Here is a 9,873-nt window from a genome sequence, read left to right on the forward strand (position 1 = left end):
CTCGGCGCCGTGAGGCAGCAGAGAAATTCAGATATTTTAAAGTACGGTATTCCAATACAGTAAAGTATGATATTTTAATACAGTAAAGTGTTACGATAGCCTGGGCTAGTGCGCAGTCGATTCCAGCCCCACAGGCCCCCGAGTCCCAACTCAAATAAATTAACCAATCATTTGTGTAAAATTTCCGAATTCTTTGGCCCTTTGACTGCTCAAAACTTTATAGCCACCAGGTTTGTAAGTTGAACACAATAGATGTTTATTTATATCCGAAACAAAGTTGAAATATGCAGTAATTATAACAGAATAATGGCCAGCTATTCTAGTACTGCCTCCTTTTACCGTCCCAGCCACCACCCCGATGGGGGGGCCTTGCCAAGTTGTGGGGGGTGACAAGGGATCCCGGGGGCCTCCCCAAAGTTGTTTGGGGTGAGGGGGCATGGTCACAACAGTGTGGGGAGCCGAAAGGCGAGGGGGTGGGTGGAATGATCAGAGCTGCTGTACAAAATAGCGTCCCGGTAAGATCTGCGAGCAGCCTTTCCTGCTGGCAAGCTTCAGCTCATCAGCAGGGAATCCCTTTAAGTGCAGCCTTGGCAGGGAGAAACACCCCAAGGCCAGAATAAATGGCAAAGTGCCATTGGATAGAGTTGCAGCCATCCAGGAAACACCCTGCTAAACTTGCTGTTCAGCGGACTTTAGCTAGAGTCCGCTGAATCACGCCTTATATTACACAAGGATGTTTGTGAAAGAAATTACATTACAAATCATAATGTAACATTGATTATGATACATACGCGATCCACGTAATTGTCATTTTTGTTCCACGGACCACCTGTAGTACACTTGCAGACCACAGGTTCAGAACCACTTGTGTAGAACATTCAGAACTTTCCATCCTTTCCCCTGTTTGTGACTCTCTCCAAAGAATACAGCTGTTTCCATCACTCAGGACGTCGCTTTTTAAAATGTGATCGCCCAATTAATAGTGATTTCACAGTGAGCACTTTTATTGCGAGATGGACAATGTTGGAAAATTGCGAAAAATGTTTTGTGCCAGGTACAAATAACCACTCAAAATTCTGCAAAATATTTATCATTGAGTATGCTACTACTGTAGCACCAAATTGGTTTAAATGCCTAAATACCTTTAACTATAGCACATAATGACTGGAAGGTCAAAGTTGAAATAGCTTTGCTATAAAAAGAGAAGCTTTTCATCTTCATCCTCATCAGAACAGAATTTCCAATCAGCAGAGTGAACAACAGCTTATACCGCCAAAAGAAGAGAGTGCTGATTGGTTGGCAGGTAGACTCTGATTGGTAGAGATATTGCCATGGAGAATGCAGCAGGGAACAGTTAACTGCCAAGCTTTCGTTCAAATTCAGTTTTGTTCAAATTCAAATCAGGCAGGTCAACTCTGATTGGCCAGTCAACACTCTCTTCTCATGCAGTTTAAATTGTTGTTCCAGTTACTGTTGAAATTCTTGTGATCTCTCCTGATGGGTGCAAGATAGAAAATTTGGATAGCATGTCTCTTTTTTCAGCAAAATTCCAAAAATGTTTTATTCATTCATTCCAGGGAAATGGGTATCGTTGGGAAGGTCAGTTTGTATTGCCCATCCCTAATTATCCTTCAGAGGTGGTAGTAAGCAGCCTTTTAGATAACTGTGTGGCGCGCTGTATCATTGCAGAGTCAACCGCATTGCTGTGGGCCTGGACTTATATGTAGGTCAGACAGGGTAAGGACAACAGATTTCTCTTCCTAAAGGATATTCGTTAACCAAATAGACTTTTGATGAAAATTCTGTGGTTTCCATTACTGATGGTAACTTTTATTCCAGATGTATTGATTAACTAAACTTAATTTACTGAGCAGCTATGGTGGGATTTGAACTCTACTCTTCCTAATATTAATTCAGGTTCTTGGGTTGGCATTCCAGTAATAACTATGCTGCCACTCACAGTCCTGTGTGTTTGATCTGTACATTTCATTTTACTGCAACATTCTAAAGGGAGACAATTGCCCTTTATAGTAAGACTCTAAAATAAATAGTTTTGCACCTCTATTTAAGTACTGGATAGAGGAACGATTTATGATTAAGCAGTGTTTGTGACAGCGATAGTAACATTTCAAAACGTAATGGAAATCGCATAATTTTACCATCGCTGAAAGCTTTCTTTAAATATGATGGAGCATAACGGTTAGAGGTTCAACTGGCACCTTACAGGGTTAATTAAGTATACCTCTCCCGATTTTGCTGAGGATTGGCATAGGTTGGATGCTTCAAAGAATGACCATGCAGATACTTGCCGACCTCAGCCAGCTGTAAGTTCTGATTTAGACCATAAGACCATGAGAAATAGGAATAGGCTGTTCGGCCTCTCAGGCCCGCTCCGCCATTCAATATGATCATAGCTGATCCGACATTCCTCATGTCCACTTTCCCGCCCTTGCCCCGTAATCCTTGATTCCCTTACTGATCACAAATCTATCCATCTCAGCCTTAAATATACCCCAGGACTCTGCACCCACAGCTCTCTGTGGCAAGGAGTTCCAAAGACTCACAACATCCTGAGAGAAGAAATTCCTCCTCCTTCAATTGGCACCCCTTTATTCTGAGACTATGCGCTCTGGTGCTAGGCTCTCCCAAGAGGGTAAACATCCTCTAAGCATTTACCCTGTCAAGCCCCTTAAGAGTCTAATATGTTTCAATGAGATCACCTCTTATTCTTCTAAATTCCAATGATTAGAGTCCCAACCTGTTTAACCATTGCTCATAAGCCAATCTCTCCTCCGGGGATCATCCTAGTGAACCTTCTCAGAAACGCCTCCAATGAAATAATATCTTTCCGTAAATAAGGGGACCAAAACTGCCCATAGTATTCCAGGTGTGGTCTCACCAGTACCTGGTACAGTTGCAACAAAACTTAGCTGCTCTGATACTCCAACCTTACCCCTCGCCTGAGGTGTGGTGGTCGTCAGGTTAAATCACCACCAGTCACCACTCCCCCCCCAAAGGGGAAAGCAGCCTATGGTCATCTGGGACTATGGCCACTTTACTTTACTCCGACCTCCTTGAAATAAGGGCTAAAATTCCATTAACCTTCCTGATTACCTGCTGACCTGTGTGCCAGTTTTCTGTGTTTCGTGCACAAGTGCCCCCAAGTCCCTCGGTGTTGCAGCTGTCTGCAGTTCTTCTCTATTTACATAATACTCTGTTCTTTTGTTCTCCCTTCCAAAGTGAACAACTTCACATTTTCCCACATTATGCTCCACTTGACAACTTTTTGCCCACTGACTTAACCTATGAATACCTGTTCGCAAAATGTTTGTAATCCTCTTACCAATTTCCTTTCCACCTATTTTTGTGTCATCTGCAAATTTTGCTGCAGTACAGTTGCTGGGCGTGCTGGTCCACAGATCCGTAAAAGTGGCAGCATAGGTAGAAATGGTGGTAAAGAAAGCATATGGCATGCTTCCCTTCATAGGACGGGGTATCGAGTATAAAAGTTCGAAAATTATGTTACAGTTATTTAGAACATTGGTTAAGCAACATTTGGAATACTGTGTCCAATTCTGGTCACCGCACTACCAGAAGGATGTGGAGAGAGTACAGAAAAGGTTTACCAGGATGTTGCCTGGTATGGAGGGTATTAGTTATGAGTAGAGATTGAATAAACTTTGATTGTTCTGCCTAGAGAGACGGAGGCTCAGGGGCGACTGATAGAAGTTTATAAAATTATTAGGGGTATAGATAGGGTGTACAGTTGGAGGTTTTTCTCAGGGCGGAATGACAATTACAAGTTCAAGGTGAGGGGGGAAAGGTTCAATGGAGATGTGCGGGGGAAGTTTTTTACACAGAGGGTGGTGGTGGATTGGAATGCACTGCCAAGTGAGGTGGTTGAGGCAGTGTTGGGTGGGGTTACTGGGTTATGGGGATAGGGTGGAGGTGTTAAGACCATAAGACCATAAGACATAGGAGCGGAAGTAAGGCCATTCGGCCCATCGAGTCCACTCCACCATTCAATCATGGCTGATTTCAACTTCTTCCTTCCGCGCCATCCCCTGTAGGGCTCCGCCATGGCCGGTGCGGAGAAGAAATGCGCCTAAATACGCCGGCCAGCCTGCGCATTTGTGAGATCATGCCGCCCTTTGGCGCATGCGCGAACTCGCGCCGTCCCTTCAGCGGCGGCTGGAGCGGTGCCAACCCCTCCAGCACCTACCTAACCCCTGAAACAGGTGAGAAGTACTTACCTTGAGGGCCCATTGATGCTGGAGTCATTGGCGTCGGTTTTCCCGCTGGCGTGGGGACTTAGTCCCCGGAAGGGAGAATCCCGGCCACAATCCTTCATACAACTGGTTATCATTGATGTTGATTACAGGCCTGGATCTGGAGATGTCCAATCTCAATCCTATCCTGACTGCAGAGCCCATGCTCCGATGCTGATCTACTTTTTTAAGTTCATTTTTATGGGATGTAGGCTTCGCTTGCTGGACCAGCATTTGTCGCCCATCAATAATTGCCCTTGAGAAGGTGGCGGTGAGCTGACTTCTTGAACCGCTGCCGTCTCTGAGTGCTGTTAGGGAGGGAGTTCTAGGATTTTGAACCAGCAACAGTAAAGGAACGGTGATATATTTCCAAACCAGAATTGTGGGTGACTTGGAGGGGAACTTCCAGGTGGTGGTGTTTCCATGTATCTGCTGCCCTTGCCCTTCTCGGTGGTAGTAGGTTCGCAGGTGCTGCCTAAGGAGCCTGGGTGAGTTACTGCAGTGTAGATGATACTGCCACTGTTCATCAGTGGTGGTTGGTTTGGATGTTTGTAGAAGAGGGAGCAATCAAGCGGGCTGCTTTGTCCTGGATGGTGTCAAGCTTCTTGAGTATTATTGGAGCTGCACTCCTCCAGGCAAGTGGAGAGTATTCCATTACACTTCTGACTTGTGCTTTGTAGAAAGTGGGCAGGCTTTGAGGAGTCAGGAGGTGAGTTACTCCCTGCAGGGTTCCAAGCCTCTGACATGCCCTGATAGCCATAGTATTTATTGGCTAGTCTAATTCAATTTGTGATAAATGGTAATCCCCAGGATGTTGATAATGGGGGATTCAGTGATGGTAATGCCATTGAATGCCAAGGGTAGATGGTTTGATTATCTCTTGTTGGGGATAATTATTGGCTGGCACATGTGCGGTGTAAATGTACCCAATTATTTTTCCCAATTAAGCGGCAATTTAATGTGGCCAATCCACCGAGCCTGCACATCTTTGGGTTGTGGGGGTAAGACCCACCCAGACTCGGGGAAAATATGCAAACACCACACAGACAGTGACCAGTTCCGGGATCGAACCTGGGTCCTCAGCACCGCAGGCAGCAGCGCTAACCACTACGCCACCGTGTCGCCTGGGTGTAAATGTAACTTGCCACTTGTCAGCCCAGCTTGGATATTGTCTAGGTCTTTCCGCATTTGTTCATACAGCATGGTTCACACTGCACTATCATCGACACAGGCCCTGTTACCATCCTGTTGAGCCTCCCCTTATTTAGAACCTCTTTATCTTGGTGTTTTCCATGCCCTGGTCCAGACAGGACTGTATGGACAATGGCTGGGAGTTTCCAGCCTCCACCCATGGCGGGTTTTCCAACAGCAGACGTGATGACTCATTGACCACCAGTGGGATATTCTGGTCCCGCCAATGTCTCCTGGCTTGCCCGCCCCGCCAGCGGGGAACCTACCATGGGGGTTGACTTCAGCGGGACTGGAAAATCCCGCTGGCAGGAAGGGCTGGAAAATCACACCCTCAGAGTCTATTCTTCTGCTGTTCATGCATTGGAAAATAATGTGATCCCCTTCCCACGGAGAGGGATACTTGGTGCCAAGCTTGACTGAGGTGTGAATGCTCCTTTCATTCCTGGCAGGAAATGATTGTGCAGTCGGCCTGTGCCATTGTCCAGGATAATGGTTCTCTTGATGAGCCGGAGTTTCGTTAACTCAGCCCCTCCTCGCGGTTACAGTTAACAACTTGGTGTCTGTGTAGGTCATCTCTATGGATGGCTTTGAGGTTTAACTATTTTATATTCTTACAGGACGGGGGTCATGGCCTCAGAAATTAGGTACTATTGGTGGTAAAGATGTGAGACGGACTAACTCACAGAGACACACGGGAACTGGATGCTTCAGCCATGGACTTGTCAAATACTCTGAGAAAGCTGTCAAACCCAAAGTTATGGGCACTCTACTGAAAAGAAAAGGATGTTTGAAGATCAGCAAGCACGTATGGAGGTTCTAAGGTCAATCTTCAGGGATCTGTACGTACAGAAAATAAATATTAGCTTTTTTCTCTCCGTGCAGATGCTGCTGGACCTGCTGAGATTTTCCAGCATTTTCTTCTTGGTTCAAGGTGAAATTTAGCATGGCCAATCCACCTAATCTGCACATCTTTGGACTGGCATCCATGTGCCGTCACTGCGTTCTGCTTCACAGCTCTTGCTAAGATCCATCCACGAAAATGAGCTGGCACAGCGGGTTAATATAGGGAGGATGCCATTTACGGTAGCGAGGGATAGGTTTAGGTACTTGGGGATTCAGGTAGTGAGGGAATGGACGGGGCTGGTGGAGGAGGCCAGGGAGGATCTTAAGAGGTGGGATACACTGCACTTAATGTTGGCGGGGAGGGTCCAAGTGGTGAAAATGAATATTCTGCCGAGGTTCTTGTTTATCGTTCAGGCTCTCCCAATCTTTATATCAAAGGCCTTTTTTCGGAAAGTGGACACAATCATCTCTGACTTTGTATGGGCAGGGAATGTGCCGAGGGTGGGGAGGGCCCTGCTACAGAGGCAGAGGCAGCAGGTGGGGGGGGGGGGTTGGCGTTGCCAAACTTGCTTCATTATTATTGAGCGGCGAATGTGGACAAGGTGCGGCTGTGATGGGAAGGAGAAGGGGTAGAGTGGGTTAGGATGGAGGAGGAATCTTGTAAGGGTCTAGTTTGAGGGCTATGGTGACGGCAGCATTGCCAATGGCTCCGAGTAGGTATTCAGGGAGTCCTGTGGTGCAGCCAATGGTGAAGATATGGAATCAGCTGAGGAGGCATTTTAGGGTGGAAGGGATGTCGATGCTAACGCTGCTGTCTGAGAATCATGGGTTTAGGCGGGGGGGGGGGGGGGGGGGGGGGGGTGGATAGTGTATACAGGAGATGGAGGGAAGTGGGGCTTGTCAAGGTGAGGGATTTGTATTTGGGGGAAGGGTTCGCCAGTCTGGAGGAGCTAAGGGAGAGGGTAGAGCTGCCGAGGGGTAGTGAGTTCAGGTATCTACAGGTTAGGGACTTTGCACAAAAGGTCTGGAAGGGGTTCCCTAGATTGCCGGGATACACCCTGCTGTTGTGACTGCTGCTTCCAGATGTGGAAGAGGAGGGAAGAATTGGGGATATATATAAATGGCTGGCGGAGCAGGGAGGCGAGCGGGTGGTGAAGATCAAGGAGAAATGGGAAGCGGAGTTGGGAATGGAGATCAATTGGGGAGTATGGAGTGAGGCATTGCGAAGGGTAAACGGGACCTCCTCTTGTGCAAGGATGAGCCTGATACAGTTTAAGGTGGTGCACAGGGTGCATATGACTTGGGCGAGAATGAGATGGGTTCTTTCAGGGGGTAGCAGATGAGTGTGAGAGGTGTGGGCGGGGGCCAGCGAATCATGCGCACATGTTTTGGGGTTGTGAAAAATTGGGAAGATTCTGGGCGGGAGTGTTCGCGGTCTTAGCCAGGATAGTGGAGGAGGGAGTGGACCCGGACCCTTTGGTGGCGATATTTGGGGTTTCAGAGAAGCCGGAGCTCATGGAGAGGAGGAAGGCTGATGTCTTGGCCTTCGCCTCTCTGATTGCACGGCGACAAATTTTGCTGGACTGGCGGTCGGCATCGCCACCAGGGGTAGCAGCATGGTTGGTGACCTGTATGACTTCCTGCGGTTAGAGGAGATAAAGTTTGAGTTAAGGGGCTCAGCAGGGGAGTTTGAGAAAAGGTGGGGGATGTTTGTGATCGTGTTTGAGGAGCTGTTCGTCGCAGGGGAGTGGGGGGTTGGGTGATGGGGAGGGGGGTGAAAAAGGAGAAAAATCTGTACAAACTGAATAGTTGATTGTTGGGAAGAATGTTTCCCAGGGTGTTTATTTGCTGTAACCTACTTTGATACAAGTTTGAATAAAATGCGTTTTGAAAAAAAAAAAATGCTCATTGAGCAGTATCAGGTCAGTTGCTAAAGAGTTGGATGTTTTTTGCGCAAGGGGGGAACACTGGTGCAGAAGATTATTTGGCTCAACACCGGACACAGATGGAGAGAAATTCAGCCTGTTTCGCTAATTGTTTTTTTTTAATAAACATTTTATTGCGGTATTTTTGGGTTTTACAGCGACAACAAAATAAACAATAAACATGAATTTATAAACATAGTGCAATAGCCGTCTTCCTCCCTTACAAGTCCCACCTTTATTAACCCCCTACTCTAAGCTAAACTCTGCTGACGATTAATTTTCCGCAAAGAAGTCGGCGAACGGTTGCCACATCCGGGCGAACCCTAACATTGACCCTCTCAAGGCGAACTTGATTTTTTTTCCAAACAGAGAAAGCTAGCCATGTCCGATAGCCAGGTCTCTGACTTCGGGGGCTTTGAGTCCTTCCAAGCTAATAATATCCGTCTCCGGGCTACCAGGGAAGCAAAGGCCAGAACGCCTGCCTCTTTCTCCTCCTCGATTCCCGGATCTTCCGACACCCCGAAAATTGCCACCTTTGGACTCGGTGCCACCCTTGTTTTTAACACGGTGGACATGACATCTGCAAACGCCTGCCAGAAAATCCCCTAAGCTTTGGACATGTCCAGAACATGTGGACATGGTTCGCTGGCCCTCCCGCACCCTTTGCACACCTATCTTCTGCACCAAAGAACCTGCTCATCCGGGCCACTGTCATGTGAGCCCGGTGAACGACCTTGAATTGTATCAGGCTGAGCCTGGCACATGTGGGCGCGTTGACTCTACTCATAGACCATGAGTCCGCCCATAGACCATCCTCTATCTCTCCTCTTCCCACTTGCGCTTCAGCTCCCCAGTCTGCGTCTCCTCTGACCCCATAAGTTCCTTGTAAATGTCAGAGACCCCCCCTTCTCTCATCCACCCTCTGGAAACTACCCTCTCCTGTATCCCCCTTGGTGGTAGGAGCGGGAAGGTTGAAACCTGCCTGCATAGGAAGTCCCGCACCTGCAGGTACCTAAATTTGTTTCCCCTCGCCAATCCAAATTTCTCCTCCAGCTCCCTCAGGCTAGGAAAGCTCCCCTCTATAAACATATCCCCCATCCCCTCAATCCCTGCTCTCTTCCATCTCGGGAACCTCCCGTCCATCCTTCCCGTGGCAAACCGGTGATTATTACAAATTGGAGACCAAACCGATGCTCCCTCTGCTCCCACAAGTCTCCTTCATTGCCCCCAGACTCTCAGGGCCGCCACCACCAAGGGCTGGTGGAGTACCGTGCCAGTGGGAACGGCAGAGGTGCTGTTATTAACGCCCCTAAGCTGGTGCCCTTACATGAAGCCGCCTCCATATGCTCCCATGCCGATCGTCCCCCACCACCCACTTCCTGATCATGGCTATATTCGCCGCCCAATAGTAGTTACTGAGGTTTGGTAGCGCCAGCCCGCCCCCTCCCCGGCTCCGCTCAAGCATCCCCCTCCTTACTTGCGGGGTCATGCCCGCCCATACAAAGCCAGTGATCACTTTGTTGACCCGTTTAAAAAAGGACCGCAGGATAAAGATGGGGAGACATTGAAACACAAACAGGAATCTTGGGAGAACCGTCATCTTCACCATCTGCACCCTCCCAGCTAATGACAACGGGAGTGTGTCC

The sequence above is a fragment of the Scyliorhinus torazame genome, chromosome 12 (assembly GCF_047496885.1).
Source record: "Scyliorhinus torazame isolate Kashiwa2021f chromosome 12, sScyTor2.1, whole genome shotgun sequence".
Taxonomy (NCBI): Eukaryota; Metazoa; Chordata; class Chondrichthyes; order Carcharhiniformes; family Scyliorhinidae; genus Scyliorhinus; species Scyliorhinus torazame.